The 21,784-nt window shown below is 47.2% G+C and overlaps 1 long non-coding RNA gene across 1 annotated transcript; it reads right to left on the bottom strand.

Annotated features, from left to right (window-relative positions):
• Nucleotides 1-625: 625 nt before the first annotated feature.
• On the bottom strand, nt 626-13,506 carry LOC118968697 (uncharacterized). Its single transcript, XR_005056481.2, has 3 exons — nt 6,764-13,506; nt 5,976-6,231; nt 626-5,641 (listed from the first exon to the last, which is right to left on the bottom strand). It is a non-coding gene; the product is annotated as an uncharacterized lncRNA (long non-coding RNA).
• Nucleotides 13,507-21,784: the final 8,278 nt, after the last annotated feature.

The raw sequence follows: 21,784 nt of genomic DNA, 5'->3' as shown, positions 1-21,784 counted from the left end.
GACCCAGTGGATCACAGGACGGGCCAGCACTGTGCGACCCCCTGCCCTAAAGTCCGAGCTCCTGACCACAGGTTAGTTTGGAAATGTCAGGACAAGCACAACGTCTTTTTTAAAAAATCAGCTCTCTGTTCCAGATCAGAGAATGACAGAAGTGTCGAGACGGAAGGGGCTGCAGGGCAGAGACCTCAGGAGGTGAAGACCAGCAGCAGCTAGGCCCCCAGGGCAGCTCCCAGGAACCTCCAAGTGACAGACTCAGGGACCAGAGAAGGCCGGAGCACCCCTGCCTTGCCCCACGCAGAAAAGCCTCTGAGACAGCACCTGTGTAAACAGGAAACTGTCAAATTAGGAGTATGGAGGGGTGGGGGGGCCTATTTTTTTCACTCATTTATCAGAATATAGTTGATACACAGTATTATATTGGTTTCAGATGTACAGCACAGTGACTCGATAATTACATACATTTACTAAGTGGTCTCTTTCAATTTCATGCTTTTCCACATATATTTTTTTCTTCTCAAGGAGTCAAGAAGCAGTCTCTCCATTTATCTCTAAAAAGACAAGGAGGTCCCAGCACATCATTTAGATTTAAGGATGTAGCCATGAGGACCAAACACAGAAACAGTTTTAAACGTTGCTTCAAGGAGACGAAATAGAACCAAGTGACTTATCTGGCCAGTAAGAAGAGGGAAGGGGTTGGAGGGAGTGGCATAGTTGTTTTTTTTTTAATCAACATCTTGAGGAATTCACATAACATAAAATTACCCACTTTAAAGCCAGTTCAGTGGCATTTAGTCCATTCAGTGCTGTGCGGCCAGCACCTCTGCCCTGTTCCGGGCTCTCCGCCAGCCCGGTGCAAACCGCACACCTGTGAGGCAGGGTCTCCCCCAGCTCCCCTCCCCAGCAGCCACTAATCTGGTTCTGTCTCCATGGCATTTCCTATTCCAGATATGCCACATAAACTGAATCCTACAGTATGTGACCTTTTGGGTCTGGCTTCTTGCACCTAGCATAGTGTTTTCAAGGTTCTTCCAAAGCATAGCTTGTCTCAGCTCTTTTATTTCCTTTCCGTGGCTGATGCTATTCCACGTGTGGCTAGACCACATGTGTTCATCCATCCATCCACTCACTGGTGGACGCTGGGGCTGTCTCCGCCTTCTGTGAATACTGCTGCCATGAACATTTGCATTCATGTGCTTGTTGGAGTCCCTATTCTCAGTTCTTCTGGGTAAACTGTGGAATTGTGGGGTCATGTGATACTATTTCACTCTTCACAGAACTGCCAGGATGTTTTCCACAGTGAAGAGACACAGTTGTTTAAAATCCCTGCATCTCATGAAAGAGTGAAATGTGTTTGGTAGAATCTATGTCTTCACCCCCCCCCCACCAAGCACAGTCAATTCTTCCTTTTGCCATATTCACCTCAAATATTTTAACAAATTACATAGTTGAAAAACACATTTTGGGGAATGAGGCAGGGGGTTGAGAGGAAGGCTAGAAGACAGCTGCTCTCCCCAGATGCTGTCACAGGGCACAGACTGGCTTGCTTAGCCATCATATGCGAAGCTGGCCTCTTCTCTAGCAGTGTGCACAGAAGAGCTAGTTATATGCTGAACTGTTTTACGAAGAAAGGCCCAGGAGACAAATTCCTAATTATCATTACCACGACCTAAATCCTGACCAGTCTACAAACCATGCTTCCCTCCTCAGCACAGGAATCCCAGTGAAGGGTCTGGGTTAAGGGACAAGTGGAATACAAGTGTTAACCAGATAGTGTCAGATAAATGTGAAGCCACAGAAATCAGGGCTAACTGCTCTTCATTGCAAAACAGCTAACTTAGCAGACACTCATAAAGAGATAGTACATTCCACAGCAGTATTCACCCAGGCATTAGTGAGAAACCTGGGCCACCACCCTGCTGCTGTTACAGCACGAGTCCATTTGGTGACGCAGAACCACCACCACCCCCAACGCACACACACAGCCTGTGCTGTGCAGCAGAGACCAGGAAAAACTCCCCTGAGCCTCTTTGGACACAGCATGTCCTATTCTGCTGCCCCTACCCCTGTCTGTGGATCTACTGGCCTGGCTCCTGAAGCCACACAGATCCGTGACCCTGTGTAAACTGAAGAACCACCTTCCTCCTTGGGGCTGTGAAGGAGACTCCATCCCTCTGCAGGACAGGATTCCCAGCGAGAGGAAACAACACTGGTGGCACTGCTCCTCCCCCACAAGGTCAAAGACTCCCGTGCCAGAATCATCTGACCCCACAGTTTCACAGATTGGTAGAAATAAACCAGAAGTGGCTCCGCCCTGCTAGAGCCGAAGTGGTGAGGGAGCTTAGGGAGCCACACAGTGGGGGAAGGTGGCCTCAGCCATGCGGGGACAGAGCAGATGACAGCAGACAGTAGGGTAACGTCTCATCCAGGCAGCACTATACATTAGCACCACATAGGCAGCTATTAAAAAAAAAACTAACAACCAAGAAGCCAAAGCTCAGACTGCACCACAGCCTAGCTAACCCAGAATCTTCGGGGGGTGGGGGGAACCCGAGTATCCATGTTTTTGTGGGAAGCACATCAGCTGATGTGGAAAGGCCCTGGCAGGGCTGTGGGAGACCCCAGGCTGAAGATGCAGCACAGCAGCCCTGGGCACAGCGAACATCAGAGGCTCCTACTGCAGGCGGGCACTCCCCAGGGCACCTCACAGACTTCACTGCAGTCGGCCCTCCCAACAGCCCCCAAGGTGCATGCTGTCGCCATTCCTGTTTATCAGATGAGCAATCTAAGACTCACAGAAGTTAAATAATCTGCTCTGGGTCACACAGCAAGGCAACTAGGGTCCTGCTGTGCCTGGAGCCCGTGTTCCCCCAGTGAGGCTGCAGAGCGAGACGGCAGAGGCCTCTGTCCCAAGGATCACCGCGGTTTCTCTGGGGAAGTTTTCAGGTGTTTCCTCCTCCCGGGAAAGGTGACTGATCCCATACCCCAACATGCAGACAAGCCCTGTTAACCGCTCCAGCCTGGTCTCAGATGTATTCCTGTGAAGCAGAGTCCACAGCAGGGCTGAGAGCATTAAAGGGGACCCAGTGCCCCCAGAGGAGGCATGGGGTTCAGTGTGACAGCGAGCAGGCCTAAAGGGGAAGGCCGATGAGAAGGCCTTGGGTTCTAGCTTTTCCCCGTACGTGGCTATTTTCCATCCACTGCCAACCTTGAGGGCTAAGTGTGGGCTTGGCTGTATTAAAGAAACCAATGAGTTATTTCACGGAACTGGTGATGTCATCCCCGATTTTACACGTGGAAAAAAACAAGAAGTTAAATGACTTAGCTAATAACAGCTGGTAGCCGGTGAAACTGTGCATAAATTGTCTCCAAACAATCACACGAAGCACGTGCTACACTCAAACCCAATTTGTAAATAAAGAAACACAGAGACACAGATCAGAATGCAGGCCATTTGACACCAGGACCCACAACCCTAACTACCAGGTGATCTGGCTTCCCAGCCCCACAGTGGGCCCTCAGGGCTGCATGCTGGCTTAGTATTTTACCCCCAAAATCAACATTCTCTAGATTCTCACTGGAGAGACAAAGTCTCAGCAGGTGCTGCCCAGCTTGGCCAGAAGTCACGGGCTTCACCCAGCTTCACCCTGTTCCTCTTCCCCTAGCAGAGCCCGGAGAAGGGAGACCTAGAGACAGCTGATCCTGAGGACCCAGGGCCTCCTAAATGCAATGGGGCCCTGGACACTGGGGCTGTGAGAGCAGGACATTCCCTACTTTACTGAAGCTGGCTCCGGCTGGCTTCTGTCACCTGAGAACAAATGAGTCACTTCATATGCTGCAACTTGGGACCTGCATGGAGTTGGCCCTGGAGACAACGTCACCAGCAGGCTGGGAGATGCAGAATGAGGAAATGATAAAAGCAAAGTTGTGTGATGTGAGGACAAGTCACAGACGAGGATGCGTGTCCACAGCTGGTTCAGCCACTAACTGGCAAGGGGCTGTAGGCATTTCACATCCAGTTTGCGTCTATGAGATGAGGACGTTAGACAGCTGATCCTCTGGAATCCTTCTAGCTCTGGGATGCTGCAATTCATCCGGAATAGCATATGAATGTTCCAGTTCCTGGCTCCACAGGCAGTGGAACACCAGGCAGGCCCATCACCTGCTCCTGTCGGCAGGCTACTACTATTTGGCATTAACCAATGCAACCAGCAGACACATGACCCTGACCTGGCCAAAGCCCTGGGCTGCCAAGGCTCTGATGGCCACAGCACCAGCATCTGCTACAATGGCCTCATGCCCAGCACAGTGCTGGGGTTAAGCGATGGCAAGGAAGATTAACTGCATGTGAAGTGCCCGTACATAATTCGGACATCGGATGCGCAGCTTCCTCCCACCCTTGGGCTGTGATCTCGTATGTATGAGCGATTCCCAGACAGAACCACACACAAAACCTGCAATTAATTAGAAGCACTGAGAGGGCAGAGGCAGTTCTCACACCAGCTCTAGGCGGCCCTGCTCCACGGCTCAGTCCTGATGCCTGTCACACAGAACACCAGCTCCACAATGCCAAGAAAGATTCCTGGTCCTAGTCCCAGCCAGGCTGTTTACCCCCTGTGTAGCCGTGGGCACCACTTACCCTGAGTCCTCCTGAGCTTCCCCACCTCTGAAATGGGTATGCTGGCACCGGCCACCCACCTCTGAAATCACAGATGCAATTCAACAGAGAGAGGCCGTGAGTTGCTCTATAAATGGAATATGTGATGCTAACGTCTGCTAAGTAATCACACCTCAAGCCACCTCCTCAGTCAGACAGCTGGAAGGGAAGCGGAATGATGCCCCCAAGTCATGTAACACAAGCAAGCGAGGCCTAGAGGGGAGGAGTGACAAATCGAGAGACGCCCAGACCTGCCGCAGCCAAGAAACAATGGAAGTCATTTGGCTCTCCTGACACCGAGCCCACTGCGCTGACCCTAACGAGCACTGTGTTTCCCATCACTGCTGCCAACGGCCATGAGGCCTCCTCCCAGGGCCCTGATGACTCAGGAGGTGACCTCCAACACCAGGCAGCACACACGGGCCTCCCCCAGGGTGGGCAGGGAGGAGGCAGGAGTTAAATGTCGAGCTGCCCTGTGCAGGTAACAGACAGTCCTAAGCTAACAACAGGGGGATATTCAGGACCAGCTGTCTTACAGGAAGAGTGTAATCACAAACTGAACAATTAGCGGCCTTTAATAGTCACAGATTTAACACTCTTTCACTTTAGAGCCCAGCTTAGACATCCTCTCCCACAGGCCTTCTGGATTCTACAAGACAAAGCCTGGTCTCCTCCTGGGGCGGGAGGCCTGAGGACCTTCAGCTTTTACAACCTCCCCTAAGCGGTGAGTCCTGTGGGAGCGGGAGTGAGCCTACCACCTCTGGATTTCCCTCCGGTGTCCAGCCCAGCCCAGGGCCTGAAAGTCTTCCTCGCAGCTGGAGGGGACTGGGTGACTCCGTCTGGACCACCGGGTCGTAAGGGAAGTCTGCTAGGTGGGCCTCTGGGGAGGCTCTTTTCCTGATAAAGGGAAGCAACGGCCACTGCTGCCCCTTCTCCCTTGCTTTCTGCGTGAAGATGGGTCTGGCACCCGGAACAGCAGCAACCATCCTGCAAACATCAGGTGACAGACGTTAGGATGGAAGTTAGCAGGAATGGGGGCAAAGCTACGGAACTGTGCCACAACCGCCTCCAGACTGCCGGCTACCGCCTGGTACAGGGAAAACGCGATGCCTGGTTAAGCTGCCGGGCTTCAGTTACATGCGGCTGAAAGCATCCCTGAGCCCCTCCACCCTCTGGCCCACCTGGATCAGAACAGTGACCTGGGCCCTCTTTGCCTCTGAAGCACTCCCAGGGATCACCCTCCACAGAGCCCAAATCCCACTCAGAAGTGGGTCCCTGGACCCCTTTGAGCCACTGTCTGTTGCACTGGGGATCACACTACCTGCACCCCAGGTTGGCCTGGGGACCAAGTGAGATGAAGACTCCAGTCGGGAGGTGAGCGCCAGGATGGGAGCAGGGGTGAGCCTGTCATTTCTGACTCTCACACGCAGTAGGTCTGCAGTAGTCACTGATTTTTCTGTTGTGCACAGCACAGCCAGAAGAACTCCAGCTGGGGTTGGAGGGGCTTCACTGTGAAACACGCGGCTCTGTGAGTTACCTCAGGCAAGCGACTTGACCCCTCTGGACATTTTCCTCACCTGTAGAATGGGGAGAGCCATATTCACCTCCTACAGCTGTTCTGGGACTGAGATGAAGGGGAAGCACCAACCTCAGCAGGGCTGGAAGGCCCACCCCTCCCTCCTCCTGTTCCTGCCCCGCCCTGGGGCAGAATCACCCCAGGTCCCGCCTTCCAAAGGAAGCTTAAGGAGACCGCAGTTCCCCTTGTGGCCACTAAGTTCCTTTCAGCTAAGCCCCTTCGCCTCCCCGAGGAGCAGAGGTGAGGGAGGAAAACCTCCTTCCTGGCAGAAACGGCCACCGCCTGACTCAGAGGGATTGTGCTCCTAACACACAGCCCAAAAGAACCCCTCCCTTCTTTCATGTTGAACCCCTGTTCCCCAAACATAAAAAGCCGCAGAGGAAGGCCATCCTGCTCTCAGATGGTTGGGGCCTGTGGCCTTGACCCTGGAGGCCAGCAGGGAGAGAGCGTGAGGACTGAGGCCCTGCGTCACCTGATTCCTCTGGCTCAAAAGACCCCCCAGCCAGGCAGGAAGCCTCCCTTTGCACACGAACCTGCAATCTGGGTGTTTTTGTGTTGAGAATTACAAATGCTGGGCCTCATCGATTACTTCCTGGAACGAAGACTCCAAACTGTCCAAGAAACCCGAAGGAAAAAGGAAAGCGTGAGATGGAGGCTGACTGGAGGCTGACTGGGCGCTCACGCAGGGAGGACCAGGTGTTGTGAGTGCCCAGCCAATGCGAGGTAAGCGCTGACTATTCGCAGCTGTGCTGCACCTCGAGGGGGAGGTGGTGCTGCCCAACGACAGGCCCCGGGGCGGGCCCAAAGTCCCACAGGGGGCGCCCACAGGCAGCCTAAATCCGGGCTCCTTCCTCATGGTGGTCCACGGCCCTATCTGCCCCAGGCTGTTCCTAAAATGAAGGAAGGGAGCGTGGGAGAGACCTGTGTGCATGCTCACGGTCATGAGCACGCTGGTGTCCGGGTCCCGCCCCTCCACTAACAAGCTCACACCCACCTGCTCCAGGAAGGGTGGCTCCTTGTGGTCTGGGCAGCTCCAAGTCCTCCCTCTGCACCTGCCCTGGGCAGTGCCAGTGCCTCCCAGGGACATTCGATCACCAACTATTCCTGAGCACCTGCTAAGAGCCACACGTGGCCCAAGCCAGTGGGGACCTAGGGGTCCCTCTCACAGAGCCTCAGGCCAGTCGGGGAGACAGATACTAAACAAGTGCAGGAAAATCGTCTCAAACTGGGAGGGATGCTGGGAAGGGAAAGAAGGGTGGGCTGAATTCTGTGAGGAATGAGTGGCCAGACAGGAAAGTTAAGGTAAAAACGGAAAGGTGATTCAGGGAGGGAAGGAGGGGATTCCAAGCAGAAGGAAGAGCCTGATTCAGGTCCTGAGGGCAAGAAAGAACGTGGCAAGTCTGAGGACCTGCCCGAAGGCCACTGTGGCTGGGAAGTGACAGGCACTGGAGCAGGGAAGAAAGAAAAAGGGGGCTCATCAGGCAGGATCTGTAGGCCAGGCAGGAGTTTGGATTTTGCTCCAAGTGCAGAAAAGGGCTCCTGCAGGGTCTGGAGGAGGGAGGTGAGCTAGGGAGGGAGCACATGGCTGTACACACGTCCCACCTGCCCCATGCCGCTGTCCCGTGGATGAGAACAAGGGTGCAGCTCCTCTCTAGGAGGCATGTGCATATTCCACTTTATTAAAACCTTGGAGCCCCTACAGAAAATACAAGCCACCAGCCTGTCCTCAGAGGGCCAGAGCTGCAGACCCTTTATAGGGCTGGTGGATGGAAGTGACTGTGGATAAAATGAGAGTTCCTGTGGCCAGGATTCTCACCTGTCCGTGGTTGACTAGCTCACTGCACACCTGTGGGCACTACATGGCTGTTGACTCTATAAAAAGAGCTCCACCCATTGCTCTGGGCATGACACGGTGGCGGTGCTGCAAGGCTGCAGGAGAGCAGAGGACAGAGGCCCAGAGGACAGCTGTGCAGGACGACTGTGCAGAGGCCCGGAGGACGGCTGTGCAGACAGAGGGGCCCAGAAGCAGAGACGGGCTTCCTGCATGCAGACTCACTCGCTCTGAGTGAAAGGGATTTTAGTGACTGACCTTCCACCTGGAAATAAAGTTGGGTATAACCCTTTCACCCCAAGAACATTTTGCTGTCGTTTTCTTTGGTCACACTGAATCCATAGTGAACTTGCCCAGGGCTGAAACCCATTGGCAAGACAGTGACCCACAGTAGAGAGGGTGGCTTCGGGTACCAGGGCCTCATTTCCAGTAGTGGCCATCAGCCTGGGGTCGCACACTGGTTGGGGAGTCCCACTGCTCAGCCCTCTGGAGACCAGGGGCATTAAGCAGCCCAGGCCCTCACACCTGCTCCCTCAAGGCACTCTCCTGTCCTCACACCTGGGCTCAGCAGGCCGGTGGGGGAACCACATTGAAAGCTTGCTTCTACGTAGTCTGTGGTCTGACGCATCTGTATAACTCACACACAGGGACAGAAGACAATCTGAGCCGGGCTCCACCTTGAGAGCTAGAAAATTAGTCTTTAATCAAGCTAATACACAGGAACCATGCTGCGCTGCAGGAGATATTAAACAGGTAGGACTCGAGCCTGAGGCCCACCGGTGAGGGCTGGGAATGGTTAAGCAGAAGTAAAATGAAGCTTTCACCTCTGTCCTGCCTCAGGAAACTGCGGGGGAAATGTCCCTAAGCAAGGACACAAGCCCTGTTGCAGTCTGAGAAACTTCCCACTCCACTCAGCACCAGTGCCCACCCCAGCTTGCTTGCTGAAGGGCAGCCCCCGCATTGTTTTCAAAGCACGGGCAAAGTCCACATTCACTTTGCCCTGTGGGGAAAGAGGACAGGTGAGGTTGGTCCCGTTTTGAAGAGGAGCTAAACAGGTTAACTTTTGGCCCTGCAAGAATGTTCATGCTTTACTCACAGGAACTATCTAGAGTCGGTGGTACTGGGCTTTTCTGCTGGAGAACTGGCAGCCTCCCATCGGTCATTCTGTCCCCGGGCTCCCCATGCCCTCCCTGGGCTCCAGGTGGTAGCAGCAATGAGCGCGTGCCCAGGTGGCTCCACCTAGGCCACGAGGACCCGTGCAGCGGTGGGGCCGCTGTAGGGGAGAGGCAGCCTGGCACAGTGGATGGAGCCAAGGCTTTGGGTTGAGGGTGGGCAAATCCTCACACCAGGGATCACCAGCTGTGTACCTCGGACGATGTGAACCTTCCTGGCCCCCAGCTGTGCTGGGCACAGCGATATTATCGCCCAACTCACAGGCTTGCCAGGGGAATTCAGTGAATTACAGGCTATAAACTCAGTGCTCATGTGAGCACTGTGACTCAGCAGACAAGCCTGGATACCTCTTACCCCTTTCCTAAAAGATGGGACAACACAATACTTCCAAGACCCAAAGGGCTAAGGGACAAAGCCACAATTAGGGTCTGGACGTTTCCAGGGCCCCTGTCTGCATTGGCCTGCGTGGTCAAGTCCAGCCCAGTCGTTCTTTCTCATGGAAGTCACTGACCAAGTCTCCCGTGACCGGGCCTGGCACTTCCCTTTAGAGGGCAGCAGGACTGGCCCTCCAAAGGGACATCTGGGTCCCAGCCCCAAGAGCCAGGTGACATTCTCCCCCAGCCTCATCCTGACCCCTTTCTCATTTCCATCAGTGCTTCTCTGAGTGTCAGGTGAGAGTCAACTTTCCCTGTCACCAAGAGCACGTCTCATGCCCCCAGGATTGTCCTAGAAGACCCTGGCCTTCCAATGCGAAACCCATCCCCCATCTCAGCTGGAGTGGCGTAATTATCCTCTTTGGAATGGCAAACAGAGATCAATACATCAACAAGAAAATCTCTGTGGTTCAACACTGACCTTTCCCTTTTTTCCTGTATTTTTCTAGCAATTCCTAATACATTGCAATTATCTCATTTCAGGGCTGTCAATCAATCCTTGGCCTTAAAAACTGTCTGAGACAGAATTCATTCCACAGCCTCATCAGTACCTAATTCTACCACTGTAAAAAAACTCTTTAATTAATCTGGGCCACCATTTCTTCATTCTTAAGATGGTCAAAAGAACAGCTTCTTGCAGAGTCACGGGAAGATGGGCAAGGATGAGGTGCAGAGCCAAGCAGAGCCCGGCCCACAGTGGGCAATCTGCACGTCGACACCAGCTCCTCACCTAGATGCCTCTGCGTTCACTCTAGCAACAATGACTCATCACTCCAAGGTGCCGGGCCCTAGGCCAGATGCTGAGAGGACCCGCTCACAGAGGAGTCACCACCCCTGATCCCAGCCCCCTGCCTGCAAAGAGGGCAGACACCATGGGGCATGACAGGCAAGCGGCAGGAGCAGGGGGCGGTGTGATGGACATCAGCAGAGAGAGTAGATGCCACCAAAAGTCGGGGCAGGAGGTGACAAGAAATGCTTCCTTAGAGGAAAAATGCTTGCCCAAAGGCTTGACAGGTGAGTAGCTGACCTCCCAAAATTAGGTAAGATCCCCCAGCACAGAGCAAACTACTTATTTTAGGAACTATGCCAGTTTACATAAAAACTGGTGAAACCCAGATCAGCTCTGTGGCAGTGTTGTTCCCTGGTTTTGTGCTCTGTTCTAGAAGGTGTTTTTACTGGGGAGAGCTGGAAGAAGGGTACATGGAAATTCTGTTTCTTACAACCTCTTGTGGGGCTTAAGTTCTTTCCAAAAATAGTTCTTTAAAAAAGTGCCCACAAAAAAGTGCAATGGTCACACTGACAGCGTTGTCGTCCACCTGTTGTAGGTGCCATCTGCACCACAGGCCCGTTTTCCTCTTCTTTGTGTAGCTGGTCCCATGACCACAGCCAGATGACTAACTCCAGCTGCCCTGAGGTGAGGGGGAAGCCATGCAGGGAGTCTGGGTAATGCCTTTAAGGGGAGGGACCAGGCCTCCCCTTGGGCAGAAAATGCATTTGATGGCCAGGAACAAGGGCAGTATCAGGGTCCGGGTCCCAGTTCCATCCCATGTGAACCGCCGTTACCCCAGGTCTCTGTTACAGCCCTCCCAGCGACTTCCTGCCAGATCCTCTGCCATATTCATTTATTTTTATTTTTTATTTTTTTATTTTTTTTTATTTTTTTATTTTTTATTGAAGGGTAGTTGACACACAGTATTACATTAGTTTCAGGTGTACAACACAGTGATTCAACATTTATATACATGATAATTTTAGCTACCAGCTATCACCATACAAAGTTGTTATAATATTTTGACTATATTCCTTATGCTATATATTACATCCCGGTTACTTATTTATTTTACAATTGGAAGTCTGTACTTTTTTTTTTTGTTTGTTTGTTTTTTGAGAGGGCATCTCATATTTATCGATCAAATGGTTGTTAACAACAATAAAATTCTGTATAGGGGAGTTAATGCTCAATGCACAATCATTAATCCACCCCAAGCCAAATTTTTGTCAGTCTCCAATCTTCTGAAGTATAACGAACAAGTTCTTACATGGAGAACAAATTCTTAAATAGTGAATAAGTTGCATGGGGAACAGTACAAGGGCAGTCATCACAGAAACTTTTGGTTTTGATCATGCATTATGAACTATAAACAATCAGTTCAAATATGAATATTCGTTTGATTTTTATACTTGATTTATATGTGGATACATTTCTCTCTTTATTATTATTATTTTTAATAAAATGCTGAAGTGGTAGGTAGATGCAAGATAAAGGTAGAAAACATAGTTTAGTGCTGTAAGAGGGCAAATGTAGATGATCAGATGATCAGGTGTGTGCCTATGGACTAAGTATTAATCCAGGCTAGACAAGGGCAGCAAGACATCCACGGATGCAGAAGATTTCTCTCAAAGCAGGGGGGGTGAGGTTCTGAGCCTCACCTCTGTTGATCCCCAAATTCTCACCTGATGGCCCCCCTGCGACTGTGCCTGTCTTAGATTGTTCCTCCCTTGAGGAATCTTACACGTCTCTGGCTAACCAGTCATCTTCCGGGGCCATATAGGGAAATGTAAAGTTGGTAAGTGAGAGAGAAGCCATATTGTTTGCAAAGGTTAGCTTTTTACTTCTTTGCAGATTTATGCCTTGTGGCTTCTATGCCCAGCACTTGTCTCGAGGTATCTTTACCACCTGGAGGAATTATGATACTCGGTAAATTCGATATGAGGCACGAATTCTATTTAAGGGTTGTAATTAGGAAGGAAGAAGAAAAGCTATAGATGTAGCATATGAAGGAAACATGGGAGGATTGATTATTTCTTTGACATATCTTCTTGTATAGTACCTTAAGTATGTATAGGTTTTAAACTACTAACTAATTTGCACACACATATTAACATAATAGGAATACGGTGACATAAACAAAGCAAATCTATAATTACCATCCATCTCCAGTGAAGCCAAGAAAACCATTTAGGCACCCTAGGCATTTGTGAAAATTTATCTATGATATGATGGATATTGTCCAACTGTACTTTAACCATCAGACAAATTAAAGCAACCCATTTCTGGGATCTGTTCACATCCCATATGTTCTTTTAACCATAGATAGTCTATAGTCATGAGATTTTGGAGTGCTACAACTTGCACCCCTCCCAACTCCTGGTTGAGTTCCAACAGTACAGATCCGGTCAAATTCGTTGTCTCACTGTATGCACATGCCAGCCTAGACATCTCCCTCCTCATTCCTATGGCAAATCCAGGAAACGGTGGGGTGGACGCAGCCACAACTGCAGCATCGCCCAGATCCCTGTGGAGGCTTTTTGATGATTATCCCCCGGCACGAGTCCTCCAGAGAGTGCTGATGCCGGAAGCTCCTCCTCATATCGTATCTTAGTTCATTTTCTGGGTATCCAAGCTAGGCCTTGATCTTCTGCATAGAAACAAACAGACCCTTTGCCCACACTTTGACATGCCCTCTATACCACTGTGCAGAACTCATTGGAGGTCAGCACACAGTAACTGCTTTTTTTTTTTTTTTTAAATTAAGAGAAAGGAATATTATAAGAAAAGAGTACCTCCATAGCTGATCATCTGACACCCTTTAAGTGATCAACATTAAGGATATTTAAAGCATGCGTTGATCTTTGATTTACCAACAGTTTTATCCTGTAAGGAGTAAACCCCCTTTTCTTTCTTTCTTTTTTTTTTTTTTTTTTTAATTTTTAATGTACACTTACATGAAGAATACTATGTTTACTATGCTCTCCCCTATATCAGGTCACCCCTAACAACCACATTACGGTTATTGTCCATCAGCTTAGCAAAATGTTGCAGAGTCACTACTTGTCATCTCTGTGTTGTGCAGCCCACCCTCCCCTTTCTCCCTCCCCCCATGCATGCTAATCTTAATACCCCCCTTCTTCTTCCCCCCCCCTTATCCCTCCATAGCCACCCATCCTCCCCAGTTCATTTCCCTTTGGTACCTGTTAGTCCACTTTTGGGTTCTGTAATTCTGCTGCTGTTTTGTTCCTTCACTTTTTCCTTTGTTCCTATACTCCTCAGATGAGTGAAATCATTTGGTATTTCTTTCTCCGCTTGGCTTATTTCACTGAGCATAATACTCTCCAGCTCCATCCATGTTGCTGCAAATGGTTGGATTTTTCCACTTCTTATGGCTGAGTAGTATTCCATTGTGTATATGTACCACATCTTCTTTATCCATTCATCTACCGATGGACATTTAGGTTGCTTCCAATTCTTGGCTATTGTAAATAGTGCTGCGATAAACATAGGAGTGCATCTGTCTTTCTCAAACTTGATTGCTGCGTTCTTAGGGTAAATTCCTAGGAGTGGAATTCCTGGGTCAAATGGTAGGTCTGTTTTGAGCATTTTGATGCACCTCCATACTGCTTTCCACAATGGTTGAACTAATTTACATTCCCACCAGCAGTGTAGGAGGGTTACCCTTTCTCCACAGCCTCGCCAACATTTGTTGTTGTTTGTCTTTTGGATGGCAGCTATCCATACTGGTGTGAGGTGATACCTCACTGTAGTTTTAATTTGCATTTCTCTGATAATTAGCGATGTGGAGCATCTTTTCATGTATCTCTTGGCCATCTGTATTTCTTTTTTGGAGAACTGTCTGTTCAGTTCCTCTGCCCATTTTTTAATTGGGTTATTTGTTTTTTGTTTGTTGAGGCGTGTGAGCTCTTTATATATTCTGGACGTCAAGCCTTTATCGGATGTGTCATTTTCAAATATATTCTCCCATACTGTAGGGTTCCTTTTTGTTCTATTGATGGTGTCTTTCGCTGTACAGAAGCTTTTCAGCTTAATGTAGTCCCACTTGCTCATTTTTGCTGTTGTTTTCCTTGCCGGGGGAGATATGTTCAAGAAGAGATCACTCATGTTTATGTCTAAGAGGTATTTGCCTATGTTTTTCTCCAAGAGTTTAATGGTTTCATGACTTACATTCAGGTCTTTGATCCATTTTGAGTTTACCTTTGTATATGGGGTTAGACAATGGTCCAGTTTCATTCTCCTACATGTAGCTGTCCAGTTTTGCCAGCACCATCTGTTGAAGAGACTGTCATTTTGCCATTGTATGTCCATGGCTCCTTTATCAAATATTAATTGACCATATATGTTTGGGTTAATTTCTGGGGTCTCTAATCTGTTCCACTGGTCTGTGGCTCTGTTCTTGTGCCAGTACCAAATTGTCTTGATTACTATGGCTTTGTAGTAGAGCTTGAAGTTGGGGAGTGAGATCCCCCCTACTTTATTCTTCTTTTTCAGGATTGCTTTGGCTATTTGGGGTCTTTGGTGTTTCCATATGAATTTTTGAATTATTTGTTCCAATTCATTGAAGAATGTTGCTGGTAATTTGAGAGGGATTGCATCAAATCTGTATATTGCTTTGGGCAGGATGGCCATTTTGACGATATTAATTCTTCCTAGCCATGAGCAGGGGATGAGTTTCCATTTGTTAGTGTCCCCTTTAATTTCTCTTAAGAGTGACTTGTAGTTTTCAGAGTATAAGTCTTTCACTTCTTTGGTTAGGCTTATTCCTAGGTATTTTATTCTTTTTGATGCAATGGTGAATGGAATTGTTTCCTGATTTCTCTTTCTATTGATTCGTTGTTAGTGTATAGGAAAGCTACAGATTTCTGTGTGTTAATTTTGTATCCTGCAACTTTGCTGTATTCCGATATCAGTTCTAGTAGTTTTGGAGTGGAGTCTTTAGGGTTTTTTATGTACAGTATCATATCATCTGCAAATAGTAACAGTTTAACTTCTTCTTTACCAATCTGGATACCCTGTAATTCTTTGTTTTGTCTGATTGCCGTGGCTAGGACCTCCAGTACTATGTTAAATAACAGTGGGGAGAGTGGGCATCCCTGTCTGGTTCCCGATCTCAGTGGAAATGCTTTCAGCTTCTCGCTGTTCAGTATAATGCTGGCTGTGGGTTTATCATATATGGCCTTTATTATGTTGAAGTACTTGCCCTCTATTCCCATTTTGCTGAGAGTTTTTATCATGAATGGATGTTGAATTTTGTCGAATGCTTTTTCAGCATCTATGGAGATGATCATGTGGTTTTTGTCTTTCTTTTTGTTGATGAGGTGGATGATGTTGATGGATTTTCGAATGTTGTACCATCCTTGCATCCCTGGGATGAACCCCACTTGGTCATGGTGTATGATCCTTTTGATATACTGTTGAATTCTGTTTGCTAATATTTTATTGAGTATTTTTGCATCTACATTCATCAGGGATATTGGTCTGTAATTTTCTTTTTTGGTGGGGTCTTTGCCTGGTTTTGGTATTAGGGTGATGTTGGCCTCATAGAATGAGTTTGGGAGTATTCCCTCTTCTTCTATTTTGTGGAACACTTTAAGGAGAATGGGTATTATGTCTTCTCTGTGTGTCTGATAAAATTCCGAGGTAAATCCGTCCGGCCCCGGGGTTTTGTTCTTGGGTAGTTTTTTGATTACTGTTTCAATTTCTTTGCTTGTAATTGGTTTGTTTAACTTTTGTGTTTCTTCCTTGGTCAGTCTTGGGAGGTTGTATTTTTCTAGGAAGTTGTCCATTTCTTCTAGGTTTTCCAGCTTGTTGGCATATAGGTTTTCATAGTAGTCTTTAATAATTCTTTGTATTTCTGTGGAGTCTGTCGTGATTTTTCCATTCTCATTTCTGATTATGTTGATTTGTGTTGACTCTCTTTTTCTCTTAATAAGTTGGGCTAGAGGCTTATCTATTTTGTTTATTTTCTCAAAGAACCAGCTCTTGGTTTCGTTGATTTTTGCTATTGTTTTATTCTTCTCAATTTTGTTTATTTCTTCTCTGATCTTTATTATGTCCCTCCTTCTGCTGACTTTAGGCCTCCTTTGTTCTTCTTTTTCCAGTTTTAATAATTGTATTGTTAGACTATTCATTTGGGATTGTTCTTCCTTCTTCAAGTGTGCCTGGATTGCTATATACTTTCCTCTTAAGACTGCTTTCGCTGCATCCCACAGAAGTTGGGGCTTAGTGTTGTTGTTGTCATTTGTTTCTATATATTCCCTGATCTCTATTTTGATTTGTTCATTGATCCATTGATTATTTAGTAGCATGTTGTTAAGCCTCCATGTGTTTGTGAGCCTTTTTGTTTTCTTTGTAGAATTTATTTCTACTTTCATACCTTTGTGGTCTGAAAAATTGGTTGGTAGAATTTCAATATTTTGGAATTTACTGAGGCTCTTTTTGTGAGCTAGTATGTGGTCTATTCTGGAGAATGTTCCATGTGCACTTGAGAAGAATGTATATCCTGTTGCTTTTGGATGTAGAGTTCTATAGATGTCTATTAGGTCCATCTGTTCTAGTGTGTTGTTCAGTGCCTGTGTGTCTTTACTTATTTTCTGCCTGGTGGATCTATCCTTTGGGGTGAGTGGTGTGTTGAAGTCTCCTACAATGAATGCATTGCAGTCTATTTCCCTCTTTAGTTCTGTTAGTATTTGCTTCACATATGCTGGTGCTCCTGTATTGGGTGCATATATATTTAGAATGGTTATATCCTCTTGTTGGACTGAGCCCTTTATCATTATGTAGTGGCCTTCTTTATCTCTTGTTACTTTCTTTGTTTTGAAGTCTATTTTGTCTGATATTAGTACTGCAACCCCTGCTTTCTTCTCACTGTTGTTTGCCTGAAATATGTTTTTCCATCCCTTGACTTTTAGTCTGTGCTTATCTTTGGGTTTAAGGTGAGTTTCTTGTAAGCAGCATATAGATGGGTCTTGCTTTTTTATCCATTCTATTACTCTATGTCTTTTGATTGGTGTATTAAGTCCATTTACATTTAGGGTGACTATTTAGAGATATGTACTTATTGCCATTGCAGGCTTTAGATTCGTGGTTACCAAAGGTTCAAGGTTAGCTTCTTTAGTATCTTACTGCCTAACTTAGCTCGCTTATTGAGCTGTTATATACACTGTCTGGAGATTCTTTTCTTCTCTCCCTTCTTATTCCTCCTCCTCATTCTTCATATGTTGTGTGTTTTGTTCTGTGCTCTTTTTAGGGGTGCTCCCATGTAGAGCAGTCCCTGTAGGATGCCCTGTAGAGGTGGTTTGTGGGAAGCAAATTCCCTCAGCTTTTTCTTGTCTGGGAATTGTTTAATCCCACCATCATATTTAAATGATAGTCGTGCTGGATACAGTATCCTTGGTTCAAGGCCCTTCTGTTTCATTGCATTAAGTATATCATGCCATTCTCTTCTGGCCTGTAGGGTTTCTGTTGAGAAGTCTGATGTTAGCCTGATTGGTTTTCCTTTATAGGTGACCTTTTTCTCTCTAGCTGCCTTTAAAACTCTTTCCTTGTCCTTGATCCTTGCCATTTTAATTACTATGTGTCTTGGTGTTGTCCTCCTTGGATCCTTTCTGTTGGGGGTTCTGTGTAATTCCATGGTCTGTTCGATTATTTCCTCCCCCAATTTGGGGAAGTTTTCAGCAATTATTTCTTCAAAGACACTTTCTATCCCTTTTCCTCTTTCTTCCTCTTCTGGTATCCCTATAATACGAATATTATTCCTTTTGGCTTGGTCACATAGTTCTCTTAGTGTTGTTTCATTCCTGGAGATCCTTTTATCTCTCTCTATGTCAGCTTCTATATGTTCCTGTTCTCTGGCTTCTATTCCTTCAATGGCCTCTTGCATCTTATCCATTCTGCTTATAAATCCTTCCAGGGATTGTTTCACTTCTGTGATCTCTTTCCTGACATCTGTGGTCTCCTTCCGGACTTCATCCCACTGCTCTTGCATTTTTCTCTGCATCTCATCCCACTGCTCTTGCATTTTTCTCTGCATCTCATCCCATTGCTCTTGCATTTTTCTCTGCATCTCTGTCAGCATGTTCATGATTTTTATTTTGAATTCTTTTTCAGGAGGACTAGTTAGGTCTGTCTCCTTCTCAGGTGTTGTCTCTGTGATCTTTGTCTGCCTGTAGTTTTGCCTTTTCATGGTAATAGAGATAGTTTGCAGAGCTGGTACAAGTGACCGCTGGAAGAGCTTCCCTTCTTGTTGGTTTGTAGCCTTTTCCTGGGAGAATAGCGACCTCTAGTTGCTTGTGCTGGGCAGCTGTGCGCAGACAGGGCTTCTGCTTCCTGCCCAGTTGCTTTGGGGTTTATCTCCGCTGTTGCTGTGGGCTTGGCCTGGCTGGGGCTGTTCCTCCAAAATGGTGGAGCCCCGTTGGAGGGGGAGCGGCCAGGAGGCTATTTATCTCCATAAGGGGTCTCTGTGCTCCCTGCTGCCCAGCGGGTTAGAGTGCCCAGAGATCCCCAGATTCCCTGCCTCTGGTCTAAGTGACCTGTCCTGCCCCTTTAAGACTTCCAAAAAGCACCCCTTCGCAAGGCGCTGGGTTCTTGCAGGTGTGGATGTTGTCTGGGTGTTGTCCTGTGTCCTGTGGTCTCTATTTTAGGAAGATTTTTCTTTGTTATATTTTCATAGCTCTATGTGTTTTTGGGAGGAGATTTCCACTGCTCTACTCACGCCGCCATCCTGGCTCCGCCCCCCCAAATTCATTTTTAACAAGGCAACCAGCACATTAGCAAGGTGGACTTTAAGCCCAAGCCTCAGCCCACACAAGCCGGGGATGAGCAAATGAAATTTACAGAAGCTAAACTGCTTCGGACCCTGGGGACAGCTACTCATGTGAAGCTATGACAGTCTGTCTTCTGCCTCTCCCTTGTCCCCAGTGTAATTTAGATAGAGATGCAGACCCACCCGTCCAGAGGAGCCAGCTTAGTGATGAGGGAGGGGCTCCTCCAAGAGCAATCACCCTTCATCGCCTCCCATGCTAGACCAAACAGCACACCCACGGCTGGAATCTCTATTAAATATGGTTGGAGTCCCTGGGTCCTGGCTTCTCAATCACCTGAACTTAGTATCTGTGTGAAGAGAACTCTGCACAACTCCTCTCTCCAGAAAGACTTCTCCATTTGAGGGAGGGTGGCTTGTCCATGTGAGAGCACCATACTGCTGGATCTGGAGGCTTTTGGGAAGAGAGGGCTGCATTGTCCCCATTTTCACAGGTTTCCATGCCAGCGTATTACTGAAAATAAGACATCTGCTGCTCTAAGTCATCAGTGCTACTCAGAAGGGGAAAAATTCTAATTTAGAATAAAGGGTTGAGCATCATTAAAGATACGTGATATTTTTTCTAAAATTATCTTCTCAAATCAGATTCTTAGTATAGTCCAGCTTCATATTTAAGTTAACTGTGGCTCGATCTATGAAGAAATCTGCTTTTTGTGTCGTCTCACACTCAGAGGGTTGAGGCTGGCTTCCCAGAAACTCCCAAAGTCAGTCTCCAACTCCTTCCTGCACTGATGAGCCGGGCACTGGCAAAAAGAAGCAGTGATCAAATCCGAGTAAGTCCAAGCTCAGTACCAGCTTGACACAATGTGGAGAGTCAGATCAAGCTGATATTCCCAGGAGACCCCCAGATACAGCAGCAGAAGGCAAGTCTTTGGCATTCTTTCCAGTTCATTTCCCCAATCGGTCTGTTGGACCTATCTCTAGAAGGCAAAGAATGCCCTAAGTACAATAGAGAGCAATAAAGACAGGGGTCACCAAATATTTTTAAACAGCTTTGCCTAGAAAAATATTGACTTCCAGTCTTCAGGGATTGGTGTACCAACTATTTTGTGTGCCGCCCCAGTGCATGAAAATGATGGTGCCAACCCAAAGCTCATCCTGGAGCAATTCTGGTTGAAGCCAGGCCACCAGACCATGAATGGCAAGGATATTTTAAAAGGCACTGGCCTCAGAGAACTCCAGTGGGGGTGATCTCTGTGTCTGGTTTCCCTTCAAAGGAATGTCCTTGCATGTAAGTGCACACAAGCATCAAACTACATCTTGATTTTCAAACAAGGCATTTCACTGCCAGATGGTCTAGGACAAGGAGTAGCCCCAGTTTCAAGAAAATAAACTTGGGTTTTCTACTGCCTCATAGGGAATGAGAGCCTTAGATGTAGGTTTCTAACTCTAGGAAACTGAAGTGAGAAGAGGCCATTTGTTTCCAGTATAGTTCATCTTTTTATCAGTGAATTTTAGAAGGGCCCTAATCACACAGGCCTCTAGAAATGAATGAATAAATTAATGATTATAAGAACACAATGGAGATAATAAAGGGAAACAAGGACACATTAAGAAGACACTTACCTTTCTCATTATTGCAAAGGGATAGCTGTCACTATCTAAAGTTGCCCATATAAAATGATTTAAATTAATTAGGGGTCAATAAACTGTGATTATTAGAGGGAAGAACACCATCAGAAGGAAACTACAGATTCTGAAAAAGCAAAAGGTGGCAAACAGCTATCTTAGGACATCTGGATTTAAATGAGAATGAATAGCAGACAGCCTTGAGGAAGAACAAAATAGGGTTCCTTCAGCCTAACACAGTGCTCCAGTCAGGAAACACAGGCCCTGCCCATTCTGGCAGGAAGCTAATTGATAATTATTAAAAAGTGTGATCCTAAGGGGTTAACATTCAAAATATATAAAGAGCTCACACACCTCAACACCCAAAAAGCAAATAACCCAATTAGAAAATGGGCAGAGGATAGGAAAAGACAGTTCTCCAAAGAAGAAATTCAGGTGGCCAAAAGGCACATGAATAGATGCTCCATATCACTAATCATCAGGGAAATGCAAATTAAAACCACTATGAGATAGTACATCACACCAGTCAGGATGACCAACATCCAAAAGGCAAGCAACAACATATGCTGGCGAGGACACAGAGAAAGGGGAACCCTCCTACTTGCTGGTGGGAATGCAAACTAGTTCAACCATTGTGGAAAGCAGTATGGGGGTTCCTCAAAAACTAAAAATAGAAATACCATTTGACCCAGGAATTCCACTTCTAGGAATTTACCCTAAGAACACAGCAGCCCAGTTTGAAAAAGACAGATGCACCGCTATGTTTATCACAGCACTATTTACAACAGCCAAGACATGGAAGCAACCTAAGTGTCCATCAGTAGATGAATGGATAAAGATGTGGTACATATACACAAAGGAATATTATTCAACCATAAGAAAGAAAACAAATCCTACCACTTGCAACAACATGGATGGAGCTAGAGGGTATTA

The sequence above is a fragment of the Manis javanica genome, chromosome 10 (genome assembly GCF_040802235.1).
Source record: "Manis javanica isolate MJ-LG chromosome 10, MJ_LKY, whole genome shotgun sequence".
In the NCBI taxonomy this organism is placed as follows: domain Eukaryota; kingdom Metazoa; phylum Chordata; class Mammalia; order Pholidota; family Manidae; genus Manis; species Manis javanica.
This window is presented reverse-complemented; position numbering and strand designations above follow the sequence as displayed.